General features: G+C 40.0%; 1 protein-coding gene across 16 annotated transcripts in view; it reads right to left on the bottom strand.

Moving 5' to 3' along the window:
- The window catches only part of MAGI2 (membrane associated guanylate kinase, WW and PDZ domain containing 2), a 679,299-nt gene that overhangs the window by 366,304 nt on the left and 297,947 nt on the right, over positions 1 to 15,048 (bottom strand). For 3 of the 16 annotated variants that reach the window (XM_085512789.1, XM_085512802.1, XM_085512791.1), the window contains exon 1: positions 14,516 to 14,914. The exons of 12 other annotated variants lie outside the window; for them this stretch is intronic. The gene's annotated coding sequence lies outside the window, so the exon portion shown is untranslated. Of the gene's footprint in view, positions 1 to 14,515; positions 14,915 to 15,048 lie in introns of those variants that run through there. One more of the 16 variants, XM_085512838.1, reaches the window with a different exon arrangement.

Genomic DNA, 15,048 nt, shown 5'->3' with positions numbered 1-15,048 from the left:
CTGAAAGCTCTTTTGCACATTCCCTACTTGATAAATTTGGAAAATAAACTTGCTTTATGAAAGGCTCTCAGCTTGTGTCAGCACTTTCAAAGCATAAACACAGAGAACTTTACACTAACATAGATTACAGCTTGAAGTATCTTTCTCAAAGTGTGTCTTTTTCATTAACTACAAGAATCTTAATGAGAGCAGGATTACTAAGTCATATAACAATGAGAATGAGCTGAGCCATCCCAGTGATTTCTGTTATTTCCCACTCTTTTCATTCTTGGATTCCACTGCCCCATTACAGACTTGGCAATTACACAAAGTTAGCACAGTGTAAAGCACTAGCCATGACATTCCTCCCTTGTAATTTCTAAATTAACTGAGTTAATCTTTAGGGATTGTTGTGATTTCAGCTTGTTTAGAAAAGCCTGTCAACAGCAGGAATAATTTCTACTCGTTCTTCCAGTTGCTTATTGACCTTTACGCATTCTGCTTTCACAATAACATTTTCTTTGCAGATTTGAATTTTGGGCTAACAAACACCACCATCAGTTTAATGGAAAATAAATAAATAAATAAAAATAATAATATCCTTCCTTTAGCAATTACACAGCTTCTTACTATGTTAATTCCTTTGTTATTTTCTAAACAAATGCACAACATTTTTCTTCATTATTTTTCTATTTACTGCAAACTGTCAAAAATCCTAACTCTTTCTTTGGTGTTATTTGCTACCTTTTTCATTGCACTTAATCTTTAATTGACACTCACAAAAGCTAAGTCTACAATCCTTGCATATCTTATAATTTTTGTCAAATTTCTTTACTGTGACTGGCCTGATCCAAAATTTATAACTAATCAATTCATTTCTGGGTCATCAACGCACTAACACACGGAAACCTCTTAATATTGACTTTTGCCAGTGTCAGAGAGCTCAGTTGGGACTGGAGGATGTGACCTACTATTGGAAGAATGACTCCTGCGTGAGGCTTGGTGCAGCCGGTTTGACATCACTGGGGCAGAGGTGCAAGGTCCTTGGAAGAATCAAAATGTTGGCCTGCTGAATGTTAAACTAAATGGGCTGAAAAGCATGGTATACACTCTTATTGGTTTGCCATATGTGTGAATAGGATGAAAACTTTTTAATCTATATTTCTAATGACAGATAAATAAATCTTCCAGATGTTTATCAAAATGGTATGTTTGGACAACAGTCTAATTACTTTTTTTTTTTTTTTTTTTTTTTTTTTTAATACATTACTGCATAAAACTACCAAAAAGAAACCCTCATTAAGAGTTTGCCAGTCACCGTGGTACATTTTGTATCCTTCTGTCAGAACTTCATAGTCTTACAACAGAGCTCTTGCAGGATAAAGAATGAGTGTTTCAGGAGGCTAAATATATTTTTCAACCAAATGTGGAATAAATGGATTTTTACTTTGATTGTCTTCAGCGCTGAGGCCATAAAAGCTTGCCAGCAGCTTTTATATATAAATTCCAAATCACTCCCCTCTCTCATGAAAGGCTAGAGCACCCAGTCTTCCATATGTAGCCATTTCTTGCTTCTTTTGTATCTGATTTTCGTGTGTTCTCTCTTCCATCACTCTCCTCTTGTAACTTCAAAAGCAGCACCTCAAAGCATTTAGGAATGTGTCTCTTTCTAAAGTGCCATCTCAGAGCTAAGAGACACTTGTGAATATAGCTAAAAGTTACCACTTCACTACCAAGTTGTCTCTGCAGGCAATGCTGTCTGTAAACCGACATGTGGCTTGAATTCTCCTTGACAGAAGGGTCTGGAGACATAACAGCCCAGAGCCACTGCAGCTCTTAGTAGCCAAATTTTCCCTATTTTAAAGAACCAGGTGAAACAAAAGCTACATGTACATGTCATAGTTCTTTATGTTATACAATTTATGACTGAAAGTGCAGTTTCAAGAACAATCAAAGCTTATTTGCAATAGAATTATGTTAGTTCAGTGTCTGAACTGTATTTGTTTTCTGCCTGTCTGGATCTTAAATGGATGAGCCATGGGCTGTTGTAAAACATGCTATTGCAGTCACTCTCTCTTCTTCAAAAAGGAAGGCAGGAAGGCAGGAAGGCAGGAAGGCAGGAAGGCAGGAAGGCAGGAAGGCAGGAAGGCAGGAAGGCAGGCAGGAAGGAAGGAAGGAAGGAAGGAAGGAAGGAAGGAAGGAAGGAAGGAAGGAAGGAAGGAAGGAAGGAAGGAAGGAAGGAAGGAAGGAAGGAAGGAAGGAAGGAAGGAAGGAAGGAAGGAAGGAAGGAAAGAAGGGAGGAAAGAAGGAAGGAAGGAAGGAAAGAAGGAAGGAAAGAAGGAAGGAAAGAAGGAAGGAAAGAAAGAAATGAAAATTACCTACTTGTTCCCCATCTTACTGGCTGCAGGAACTAAAAAGAATGATTATTAGTACGATAAAATGGGTTCTATATAAATGAAAATGCCTTCTTTGGTTCTGCTTTCCAGAAATGAAATATTCCAGACTCATGAAATATTTATTTTAGTTGTTGACTACTGACTATTGAGATCCCTACAACAAAACACCTTAAAAGGACTGGCCTGCATTAATTTTGTAAGAAAATCCTTTAATAAAAGTCTGGATCAACTGAGGTCACAGGAAGATTAATTTAAGATAATGTTGAAATGTGGAAGCATGAAAATGAAAAGATGTAATGCGATCAAAGGGTTGTGACATAGCTGCTTTTAAGTTAAAATCATGTGAGATTTAATGAATAACACAGCAAACATCACAGTTAGCGGGACTAAACTTAATGAAATGTCATTTATCCAGTACTTGGTGAAAAGGCAATTTCACCATCAAGCATTTTTAAGAGGAAAATAACCTCACTGTCTTGTGTGGTATATGTCTCCATTCAAGCACCAAGAAAAATGTTTGTATTACCAAACTGGGTTTCTTTGACACAAACTAGGCATGCACTTCAGCTATCAAAGTAAAAGAAACTTCTATGGTGAAAATAATTGTTCAATTAAATTTACTTTTTAAAGATAGATTAGAAAGGATTGTCCTCTGTATTGACTGACACATCTTAAAATTACCTGATATTTATTATATTGTGACTATGACTTTAAAACAAATAATAAGGAAGAGAATTCAGCAGAGAGAAAGTATGATCACAATGCATCTAGACAAGTGGAAGAATATAAGGAAGCAAATCTTACTGTTGGGTGAGAGATTATTCTGCAATGTGTCTCTATTCAGGTCAGTGAAGGTGATATGTGTAGCTAATTGTTGAACAGAGCACAGCACTGAAATCAATGAAATAATTGATAACAGATGAGAACATAGTTAGGGCTCCATCTATTTAGCATAGCAAAACTGACATGCTTATGCAAGGGATTATATGATACACTTGTCTATGAATGTAGGAAGATTGAAATTAATGGTCCAGAAGTCTCTTCCAGCTCTACCCTTCAGTAAAATGGTACAGCTATTTTAATTAAAAAGAAGTGTAATCTTTTACACAATGTTAAGATTCTGATGCAGTTATTTTGTTTTTAATTAACAGGAGGTTATAAAACCATTTAATTTGTTGTCCCTCATGTGCAGCAAGTCTTCAGGTTTCATCCTCATCATACAAAAAAGGAGCAGAGAACTATAATTTTGTATATAAAGTTTTTAGTGCTTCTCTTTCCATTCTGGATTAGTATGTTTTCTTCATATGGTTGAATACTATATGGTTTATACAATTCTTGAACAATCTGCTGTTAAGAATCCTGAATTTCTGAAAAAACTGAAATAATTTATACAGCAACAGAACATGATAAATGTGTTTCTGCAGATTTACATCCCTGTGAGGGGATGTAAATTTCTAACTTCTTAGAAACGTGTACAAATGGTGCTGATCAAGACCTGTAGGACATATTAAATTATAAGTAATAATAAGTTAGTAGACATCTTAAAGGGGAAAAAAAAAAAAAAAAAAAAAAAAGATCTGAGGGAGACTAATAAAAAGGGAACAGATTTAACAGATTTCATTGTAAACAGCACATATTACTATTGCTTTACAGCCTTCTGACCCATGGGCCTTTCAAGCGCCTCTTGCTATTCTAAACATTCACTCTAATATACATTCTGCCACTGACTCCACACTGACCACCACCCGCACCTCTCCTTGACAAACCCAACAATCTACTCGTTATTCCAGACTCACAGAAAAACTTGCATCATACTGACAGTTACTGCATCTCCAACTGTGAGAACTGAGAAAAAATGGCAGCACCATTACAGAGATGACTTGCTCTGAGGGTTTTAAATACACATTTGCATGTTCTGGGAGACATTCCTGAGCACACAATTTTAAAGTAAAATGAAAGGGTGAGTTTTATCTAAAGTAAGTTTTCTACAGTGTAACAGAAGGCTGGAAACAGAATGATTTAACTTAATTTAGTATAATTGCAGGAGGAAGACAGTGCTTAATTCTAATTACCCAGATGAAAGTAAGTGCCAGCACTGTGTCAAAGAAGTTTACAGTGCCAGTAATGTGGAATGAATTCATCCCACTGCTCAGAACCATGGGGTGAACCTGCTCTGTTTCTCTGCTAGGACAGTACCACTTATTTTGAGTGAGTAATAAAAGATTTACAGCACTGTGCATGAGATCAGAACCTGGCTTGTAATAAAGCCTCAGTGTGTTTAAGGAGCGAAGATACTTCTTCTTCAGGGACTTTAAGATAAAGTTTTAGAGCTTTTTTCAAGCAGCTTGTATTCAGGTTGAGTTTCAAAGAACGTGAATGACAAAGTGTTAGAAGGTGACTTTCTGACAAAAAAGTACACTACTATCTTTTACTTCCATATAATATGACATGAAGCAGCAGGGATAACAGAGAGTTTCTCTCACACCATTTGTTCTCTGTCCCCTCACAAGTTAGGATGGAGGTAAAGGCCACAAATATTGTGTCTCCCCACCTTCACACTCCCTAAGGAATCAGCACTGGATCCAAACCCTCCTTCCTCAACAGCCCATGGTTCATGAGGACTGGGTAAACCTACACACACCAATCCACCACAGCAAGCAATTGCCCTGGTAAAAACTTTCTGGGATAAGGGAAAATCTCAGCAGTGGGATATGGGTACTTGAGATGCAATAGCATAAGCACAACAGACAAGGACCAGAGCCTGGGGCAGAAGGGAAGGCTCCCACTACCCTGAGGGATGATCCTGTTTGGGTAGGGGACTTTAACTCTGATTTGAAACTCCATGTGCAGTTCAAAGCAAACCATCCAGACCATGTATATATATTTTTCTCTATGAAGACATTTATGTTCCAACATCTGAGCTCCCATAAGGCAAAACTATCTATTTCTGTGAAGGTAGCATGGTGGTACCTGAGTGTCAGCCTTCTGGCTTTTCAGTGAAACAGTAACCATAAAGAAGACAGCAATTCTTCTCAGTGTCAAGACTTGACAAAATATGATACTGCCACTGTCATTAAAACAGAACAGCTTCATGATAATTGTTTTATTTCCATGGAGAAGTGAAGGAAAATCTGTAATTATTTACCATGACAGTTTGAGGATATGCAAGAGAATTCCTTTCTGCTTTCACTCATTTTAATTTCTCCTTCTCAATAATTTTATTTGTTGTTCCTTGTTCTTGTGGTTTTTTTTTTTGTTTGTTTGTTTTGTTTTGTTTTTGTTTTTGTTTTTGTTTTTGTTTTCTTCTTGGAGCTTTACTCCAGGCTCTGTGCTTCATCTTCCTCTCTGCCCCTCACTCAGCTTGTTTAACTTGCACTGTCCCACTGCTCCCTCTGGTGCAGCAGTTGCTGGTCACAACCCTGTGCAGACAATGGTCAAAGCTATTTCATCATGGAGGAGGGTTCAAGTCAATACACCAATACAGCCATTTCAGAGAGGACCAGCAATTCTAAGGGAAATCAATCAAGAACTGCCTAATTTTAGAGACATCTGTACTGCACACAAAGACAAAATGAACATTTGTTCATTAATGTCTATCTATTTCCAATATCTACTTTTTTTTTGCTAAAGGGGGGAGAATCCTAGCCAGGATGTGCAAATAGGGAAACCTATAGGTAGCCAAAAATTGTAAAGTTTTAAGTATTCGTGGTGATGACAGGCAAACCTGATGTGCTTGAATATACAATGCTCATCAGCAAGCCAGCAGTAAGTTCAGGTGAAGGCAAAGGAAACCAATTTTACCCCATGTCTGGCTCACTGTGCAGATGTCTGGTTCCATACATGTCAGTGAGTATGTACCCATCAAACCAACAATGGAAAAGTGACACTTCTGTATTATGTAGCCACATAACCATCATGCTTTAAATAAAAAATGTCACATCACTTGGAACACATCACAGTATCTCTACGACTTACAGTAAAAAATGGAAGATAAAAGGAAAGTATTATTCTGTATCACCTTGGATCTTCTACTTTTCCCATAGCATCCACTACTGGCAGCTCTGGGTCAAATACCTGATTGTTCCTCCAGTTGTTTCTCTGCCTTCCTTGATCTGAGGAAGTAAATTTCCTATCAAACATTTAAGATATTTTGGCAATTGTCTGGTATTTGTTGTTCAGCTGCAGTCTGGGCTGGTTGATCACATATTATCACAGTGGATAACTTGCACGTACTAAGCTTTATATGTTGAACTGATTTAACAAACACACAAATACTGTATGGTAGGAGTACAAGAACTCATCTTCCACCTGCACAAGTGGCCATGCCTGAACTGGTTGATTTGGTGCACTGATGCTGACAGTTGCACTCACTCTCAGCTGTGCTCCCTTGGCGTGAGCCATGACAAACTGAGGACCTTCCTAAAAGCATGGTTGGTCCCATAAGAGAGTGTGGGGGCACGTGGGACCTTCCTACTCAAACAGAAGTGGGAAAATCATAGAATCGTAGAATCACAGAATCATAGAATCACAAGGTTGGAAAGGACCTATAAGATCATCCAGTCCAACTGTCCTCCCTTTACCATACCTACAGTAAAACCACTAAACCATGTCTCCCAGCTCCCTATCCAGAAGCCTCTTGAACACTGCCAGGGATGGCAACTCTACCACCTCCCTGGGCAGGTCATTCCAGTGCCTGATCACTCTGAGAGAAAAAGTTCCTTCCTGTCCCTGCTTCCAGAGGACATAGACTCTCTTTTTCTTCCAGAGTCTCAACAATAGATCTCAGTTCATCCACAAAATGAAAAGACTGGGAGAATACGTTCAGAAGTTGGTCACTGCACTGTGCCCCTGCCAAGGATGGTCTGCACTCATTTTCTGGAAGTACTCGGTAACAAGAATTTCTCTTGGCTTTTAGGGCATCTCTGGTAGAAACACTGTTATGCTGTGGACTGCTGCAGCTATTGCCAAGAGACTTGGCAAAGGAAGAACAGTAGCATCAAGTATTGTAATGCTGAACTAGCAGATCATACCAAAGCAGCTAAATTTTCTGGTGCTCTTCCTTCTTTTATTTATTTCTTGCCTGTGTGTTATCACAGCTATGCCATACACAGTTTTCTCTGGACCATTCTTCTAAACACAACAAGACAGCACATATTCTTTATCCTAACAGGCAGTGCATGAAGTGTCCACTGTATCTCACTTCCTCTGAGTAATTCCAGGAGAGTACAGGGTGAGATAAGGCAGACTACATTTTTCTAGGCAGAAAGTGGTGAATCTTACAGAAGGCAATACCCAAGTCGAGGAGGGCATTAAAGCAGGCACTACAGCAGCTAGAACACCCAGCTTTTTCTTTCCTTCTTTGCTACTGAGTCATCTGGGAACTGGGTCCATGTGCTTAAAAACAAATTCACATACAAATGCAAGAGTAATGAGCAATTAAGAAAACTTGTTAGGAAGGGCTGTGATCTGACTACCTCTACAGAAGGGACTTAGTCATCTCTGTGTAAAAATGATCACGGACTTCCTCTGTCTCAGGCTCACAAGTTGTAAAGCATTCACGAACCACTATAAATCTCTATTAGCTTTTAGTAAAAAGAACTACCCAGATACAAAATATTATTTGTGGAAATGAGCTGCCAGCACTGGAAATGTGACTCCTTTATGTATCAGCTGCAACATATTTTTACAGAGGCTCTTCCACATAAGGGGCTTACTACTGTAAATTAACACTACTATTATTTTGTTGGTTCAAAAGTAGCAGAAAATGTCCTTCTCCAGTTTAGTTTTGAATCCTGATCAGAGGGTCTATTTCCCAGAGTAATAGGCAGTAACTTCCAGGGACAGGAAGCATAATTACAGAGTGCCCGAACTCCCCATGGCTCAAGGTTGTAAAGGATAATATACTGCACCTGCTGAATCTGCAGAAGAAAAAAAACAACACAGTACAGAGCACTCAATGGACACCCTCTCCCTTTTTCATAAGGACTTTCTGGGATGCACGTGTTCTGGGATGATGACACACTGCAGCTGGTTTGAGACTAGTATTCAATAGTTGTGATGACACAAGGGAGATGATGGGAATGGACTCTTTCCTCAGTTATTCCACCTTCTAAAATCCAGCAATGCAAAGGCAAGCAAGGAGAGTTGTGCTATACCCCATCCTTCTGTGCATCATAGTTCTTCTACTGCTAGGATAGATTTCAGCCACTCAATAAAGACTCCTGTGTTGTTGGGTGCAGGAACTTGAAAGGAAATGATGCAGTGATGCCCACACTAGCGCAAACTCCTTACTTCTATTTCTCATCAGCTCTTTCTATCATATATTCTGAACAAGAAAATACAAGAAGACACATGCTATTGACTTTCAGGTGGTGTGTGAAGGCTTTGAAGATGGAGGCATGTGCACCTACAGCTGACCCAGTCACAGTCACTGAATGATTATGATCTGATCAGCTTTCTTTATTCACCTTTCTGTACACCTCCCCAGATGTCCTAGATTATCCAAGTACTTCAGAAAGCTGGTGCCAGATTTTATCTTTGCTATTAGACACACTTGATCCCAACCCCATGACAGGGAACCTAAATTAGTGAGAAAAGCACTGTTCTTCACTCCTCTTTAGGCTAACTGCTAGATTAAAGCACTGTTGAAGTAAAAAATGATGGACTGTGTCAGACTGGATAGTATGATGGAGTGTTACCAACTTACTCTTTGTAGTTTCTATCATGTGAGAGCTGGCTGTAAAAAATCCTTGGATGAAAGGGAACTCCGCCCTAGAGGTGAAGACCCTGCAGGCTCAGCTTGCCATTTCATTATGACCTCCGCCATCTTCAGGACTGATCGCCACTTCTGCCATCACAGCTCACAAAGGTGGGTGCAGTCACACCAACAGCTTTGGCCACCCTCATTAATGTTCCTGATGGCTGAAGCCAGGACCTTAGGTGCAGCATCAGAGAGTGAGCAGGCACAGAGCAGGATGTGCACTCCTGTTGATGCAGGTTACTCAGAAGATGGCCACCTGTATGACCAAGGCCAGAGTGAAGCTGTATGTATCCAATTACTACGCTCCAATCAATCCAGATCCTAACAATTCCTAAATCTTTACTAACTTCTGGCAATCTTTACATTCTATTATCTAAGATGGACTTTTACAACTTATGTTGTTGCAATCCTCAAAAGAGCATTCTTTTAGAGCTGTAATAATGTTTCATACTTTGCACCATGGCAATTCACTTGTTTTTCTGGCAAGGAAAGGATAACTGAGAAGGAGAGCTTTTATTGTGATGTGCTCTCTTTTACAACGCTTCCCACACCCATGCTCACTTGTATTCTATCACTTCTGGGTTATGATCATGTCTGTCAATGGGAGCTGTCATGGCTGTAAAGACTTAACTCCTAATGCCTTCAGATTAAAAAATATTTCCTAGGAATTTTTTAAAATTCTTTTTTGAAGGTGGCTTATGTTTTTATAAGGCCTAACACTCTGAGGAGTTTAGAGGCTCAGTGGCCGTCCACTGTCAATTCGCTTGTTTTCTTTATTTGGAAGGCTCAAAAATATATTTAACCTGAAATCCTCTGCAGGATCAGTTTTCTTTTCTCTACCAGAGGTCTCTACTGCAGAGTGAAACCTGGCACTGGATTCATCCAAGGCAGAACTGAGCTCTAAACCCTAGCAATCATGATCTCCTTTACGACCTGAGAAAGCCATCAGCATTGGCAGTTTTAACTATAGGAATATCGACTAAGTTCTTTATCACATATATGACTAAAACTGGGGTGAAAAGTCATTTTGTTTTTGTAGTAGGCAAACTGATGAGATGTAGAATATTGAGTTTCATAGGCATCTGGGTATGCTTTTCAGGACAATCTCCTGCATCAATCTCTGAGTTCACTCAGACTAGAGAAAGGGCAGAGAGCAGAAGGTATCTTACTGTCCTGGAGCATGGAGCTGGGGCAGGAGGGGAGCATCACAGATGGTTGACAAGGTCAAATCAAAACAGATTTACACAAATAAATACGTTTGTGAGCAGTAAGGCTAATAGGAGAAGGAAACAAAGAGATCAGGATGGTGACAGGGAAAGGATGGAGAGGGCAGGTTAAAAATATCCTGCATCCTTCCAGATTAGAGTGATTTTCTGTCTTCAGCTGAATAAGTCAACCTGACCTTCCATGCTCAGAGAAAGAGCAAATCCAGCCAGACCAGTTTTAAGTGAACACTACTGCTGTACTTCATTTTCTACAAGACAACAGAAAGTCACTAATACTTGCACACGCTCTATATATCAACACCAAAGGCTATCACAAAAATCATCTTTATGGATAATATAGCCACAAGGAGAATTTTAAAAATATCAGTCCACAACAGTGACAAGAGATAGATCTGTCCCTGAAATATTTATCTGGTGCCAGTAGAGAAGATACACGGGTCTGGAACATGCTCTATAAATGTGGAAACAATGGCAGATGAGTAGTTGAGAAATCCTTATTTAAAGAAGAACAAAAAGATATTGCAAATTCTGTTGACCGCACTGTTTTATTGAGTCTACAGGATATGATCAGCTGTGTTATAGTGATACTATTTACAACAAACTTTATTTAAACTGGTCACATTAAGGCAACTGGGAACACTGTATGGCTTCTAATGTTCTTAGGCTTATTTTATAGTGAGAGCATGACGGTTTCTGCACAGGCACTTGCTGCTGAAATGGGAAATAGGTGGGCTGCTTGCTGAGTCTGTCAGCTGGAACACTGTCAATCGCTACTTGGACTGCTTCAACATAAATACAATTTTCTCAAACTTCAATACTCTGGGGCTGATTCTCCTTTCACAATACTATACATTAATATACTTCATTCTCGTTATTTTCAAGTTACACAACAACAAGAAGAAAAAACATACAATATTTCTGCACAGCTTGTAGAAAGTGATGGTGAGAAATTTCAAAAGCACCACCATTTTATTTCTGCCTTTCTTTTCCTCTCCTTTTTTTACTGAGGTTCAATCTGTCAGCACTTTATCCAGGGAAAACATGGATTTGCAAGCAAGAGCCCAGGGCAGTTTTCATTTTGCAACAAGAATAAAAGTACAAAGCCTTGCTTCTTTCCTTAAATCAGATATTCACTTTTAAAGCTCACTTTAGATAATGTTTTAAGTAATAATCATATAATCAATAAACAATGCTACTAGTTGAGTGTGTGTGTTTCATCTGGATTAAATTTGGTCGTCTCCTGTCATTTAGAAACTTTTCTGCCTTTGGTGAACCTTCAATCCAGCTTCTCTAAAGTGTACAGCAATTTCTATAATCTAACCTGCTTCTGTTCTTCATCAGATTTCCATGGTGTCTGATTATGTACATGCACATCTGGAAATCAGCCTGACTTGGTTTAGCTTCTAAAACTGCAGCTGCATTCTCTTGTTTTACAAATACAGTCATTGTGAATTAGGCATCTGGAATCTTCCAGTCACTCAAACCATTTCAACTCCATTTATCTGGAATATCTCTCATTGACATTTTCGCTTGTCTGATGGTTTGCAAGATGTTTGTTTTCTTTTCTACATTCCCACAGTGCAACTGTGTCACTTTCCATGAAGCAAACTGTTTACTACTGTCAAATTATCTACCTTTACAAAAGCAATAATGGGATCTGCATGCAGTGTTGAAGTTCCATTTTCGCTCTGCTCCAGCAGCAGTGGAATTTTTTACCATAACTCCAAGCATTTATGGCTGTGAAAATTAATCTTAAAAGATTGGAACAGGTCTGGAAAGTAACATTTTGGGGTTTTATGAGTATTCCACACAATATGCTCTCTAAGTACCAACTAAAATGTAATACTTCTTGCAACGAGTAAATGGCACGATATTTATAGCATTTGATTTCTAGAAGGGAAGCTTTTAAAATTCTTCTCTTGCTGAAAAGAGAAAATATTTCCTTAAATCAGGGAGGAAGTACAGATTCACTGCTTTTCCAAAAGCATCCCTAGGCATTGTTGGAAGTCACAAAAATAGCACTGGCCAGGTTTTCTGGAGAGGATCCACACTACTCACAACTTCTCGCAGCCATCCTTCTGTCTCGTGCCTGCCCTACTTTTGGTCTTTGGAGCCACCTCACCTCACGTTAAAGAAGCGGCTCTCAGAGGACCTGCCTCCACTGCCACCCCATGAATTACAGGGCACAGATCTCCTCCTCACTCCCCTGCCTTCAGCTCACCATGCACAGATGAAGGCATCTCCCACCCCCTGCTTTCCTCAGCATGAAGTTCTGCTGAGGCCACCGAGGCAGAGCTGTGCTGCTCAATGTGAGGCACTCCCCAGAAGCACACTTGTAGTAGTTCAATTAAAGCGGTGCCTCTCCCCCTCCCTCCCCCGCTTCGTCTTGTAGTATCTGAATATGAACTTCTCCCCTGGATGAGCAGGCACTGCACTGACAGGTGCACCGCTGCCTGTTACGGAATCTATTCTCATGACTTTTTTAAGGATTTTAGTTTTACCTGTCAGTTGCCCTTGCTATTTGATGCTTTTTTTCTACCTGTATCATGGGTGGCACTTTATCTGAGACACATTTTTCAATGCATTTATCTAATTCCAGCAATGCGGGCAGAAACTGTATTATTAGTGGTATTTACACAACTCATCTGCAACAAATGCATTTTTATTTTTGTGAACAGTGTTACTGGCATGAGGCTCTGACTTTAGGTACAACAACCACAGTCCCCTGGCTCTTCAAACAGAGACTTTAAAGCAAGCAAAGCAAAACAAGGCAGTCAGACATTATCAGGGAGAATGGTGATTAGAGCAAACAACAATACAGGGGAAAAATGCATGGCTATTCAGAAACCGTCTTTTGGGAACTGAAGAAGAGATATGGAGCCATTTTTCACTAGGTTCACCAGAAAATGTCAGCACACAGATGCTACTGTACTGTCAGATTGCATCTTAATTTGGCCAAAGGGGACCCAGGCAGTCACCCCTCACAGACAAATTTTAAAGGGCCCATTACAAATCTGATTTATTGGTTGCTAAGAATCTCCCTGCTATGGTCTGCAGATTTTGCATGACATGGAGCTGAAATCCAGCTACAGATAAATGTATGCTTCTCTGTATGACTTAAATCCATCTGAATTCATTATTTCTTGGACATCGGTCAAGCCTCCCCCGTTTGCCCACCCCTTTTCTTCCTAATACCTTAAGGCAGTTTACTTCAGAATGAAGCAGAGCATTAACCTGTGCAAAATTGCTAATTTGTACATAACTCCCTTCCTGCCATTAAACAACAACAAAAACAAAGATGAAAGAAAAAAAAAGGGAAATGCCTTTTGTTCTAAAAAGGCTGGGAAAAATGTTCAAGAACAAAAGAAATGCATCTGCCCAGCAAGAGAAATGAGGCATTGCTGGGCTTTCTTTTAGCTATTAAGGCATGTTGGTATAACAATAACCCTGCAAATGTAAGTATGACACTGAAATATTCATGTCTTTCACCCTGCTCAAAAATTCTGTTGACTTTTTTTTTTTTTTTTTTTTTTTTTTCCAAATTAATAAACAAACACATTTCTTGCTTTCGGTGAGAAACGAAAGAGCACAAGAGTGAAATGCATTTGGAATTGCTGAAGAATGAGCATTCAAACTTGCTCCACTTGAACTGCCCATTGTTACAATTCAGACAATGTACAACAACAAACACAGCTCAACTTCTAACCACGCCAGCATCAGTGGAAATCCAAAGTCGCTGTCTCTTTCTGTTCTCATAAACATCATCAAAGCCTTCATTTGCTGTTTCCTTGGCAAAAAGCGAACAGCAACCAAACAGTCCTCTGACAATCTGTGAAAGAAACATGCAATGCCTCTGAAGGCATGGTGTTTTGTATGGGAACTACTCTAAACAAAGACAACATCAAAAGCAACCCAAGAACCATGCAAGGCAAGTCCGACTCAGCCCAAGTTTGCACTGAACATCTGGCTGGGCACGGCACCGCCTCTGATTCTGATTTTGCTTTGTGGGATTAAATCCCATCTAATCACTTTAACTGACCCTGTCTCAGGTCCCAGCTACAATGCTTTATAAACCGAGAGAGAGAGAGAGAGAGAAAAAAAAAAAAAAAAGAAAAAAGAAAAAAGCAAGGAAGAGAGACAGAGCGTTATCCCACCTTTCCATGGCTCTCAGCCCGTCTGTCTTCGCATGATCTGCAAACCACCTGTACCGATCCAGCCCATTCTGCGAGCAGAAAATACCTTCCCGGTAAGATGTAGTCTCAGCTGTGCTTTGATTTTTCAGCACGAATGTCTCGAATCTTCTGCTTAAGCCAGACACACACCAAACTGCAGCTGAGCTCTTTTGTTTTGCCTCTCTCCAGAGCTGAGGCAGCGGCTCTCCCGGCGCTGCCTCTCCTGTCCCCACCCCCGGCGGCCACCCGGCTCCGCGCGGACCCCAGCCCTGCAGCCCTGCAGCCCTGCAGCCCTACAGCCCCCGCCGAGCCCAGCCCCACCGATCCCCGCTGCTTCTCAGCGCAGGGGGCATTTTAGGTGGCGATCAGGTGATCTCGCCGTTAAAAACAGAAAGGATGCTCGGGGATGGTGCGCAGGGATCTGTGTTGGTTTTCAAACTGGCCATTTACATTACAAAGCAGGGAGAAAATACAGCCCTGAGAGATCACTAGGCATTCTTCTGCTTTCTAGTTCT

The sequence above is a fragment of the Coturnix japonica genome, chromosome 1, assembly GCF_054131305.1.
Source record: "Coturnix japonica strain WE chromosome 1, WE-NBRP24, whole genome shotgun sequence".
Taxonomy (NCBI): Eukaryota; Metazoa; Chordata; class Aves; order Galliformes; family Phasianidae; genus Coturnix; species Coturnix japonica.
Note: the sequence above shows the minus strand (reverse complement) of the source record. Positions and strands in the feature narration are given on the sequence as shown.